The sequence below is a fragment of the Diaphorina citri genome, unplaced genomic scaffold (genome assembly GCF_000475195.1).
Source record: "Diaphorina citri unplaced genomic scaffold, Diaci psyllid genome assembly version 1.1 scaffold29967, whole genome shotgun sequence".
NCBI lineage: Eukaryota > Metazoa > Arthropoda > Insecta > Hemiptera > Psyllidae > Diaphorina > Diaphorina citri.
The window spans coordinates 1-684 of NW_007407304.1; the positions used below are offsets into that span (position 1 = coordinate 1).

Here is a 684-nt window from a genome sequence, read left to right on the forward strand (position 1 = left end):
TGAAAAACTACTTAAATATTTAATAAACTTTAAATTAAATCAGAGAAAATTTAATGCGTACTACCAATATGGCCGAAATAAGAAGAAGAAGAAGAAGAAGAAGAAGAAGAAGAAGAAGAAGAAGAAGAAGAAGAAGAAGAAGAAGAAGAAGAAGTACAAGAAGAAGAAGAAGAAGAAGAAGAAGAAGAAGAAGAAGAAGAAGAAGAAGAAGAAGAAGAAGAAGAAGAAGAAGAAGTACTCTGATTATCAGCTGGACGTCTGGGTTAGCACACTTTAAATGCTCGTCACAAATGCCGCTCGGCCCAATTAAAAACACTTCAATATTTTTTCCTTCTTTCTAAGAGGTGTGATAGAGGTGGCGATAGACCTGCTTTACACTTAAATGCTCGACACAAATGCCGCTTGGCCCAATTAAAAACACTTCAATATTTTTTCCTTCTTTCTAAGAGGTGTGATAGAGGTGGCGATAGACCTGCCTCGGTGGTGTAGTGGTCAAGACGCTTGCCTGGTAAACAGGAGGGCGTGGCTTCGACCCCAGCCGAGGCATGGAATTATATCCTCATTTAGGGTGAGTGTACCATTTATTCGCCCACTTAAAAAACGTAACATTTATTGGCCCACCTGCCCACATTTATTTTTCTAATTTTTGTTTTTATGACTACAATTTTTGAATAGCACTGGTTC

The 684-nt window shown here is 38.2% G+C and overlaps 1 long non-coding RNA gene across 1 annotated transcript; it reads right to left on the reverse strand.

Annotated features, from left to right (window-relative positions):
* Positions 1-256: 256 nt before the first annotated feature.
* On the reverse strand, positions 257-533 carry LOC113473420. The gene is made up of 2 exons (XR_003395397.1): positions 473-533; positions 257-367 (listed from the first exon to the last, which is right to left on the reverse strand). It is a non-coding gene; the product is annotated as an uncharacterized LOC113473420 (long non-coding RNA).
* Positions 534-684: the final 151 nt, after the last annotated feature.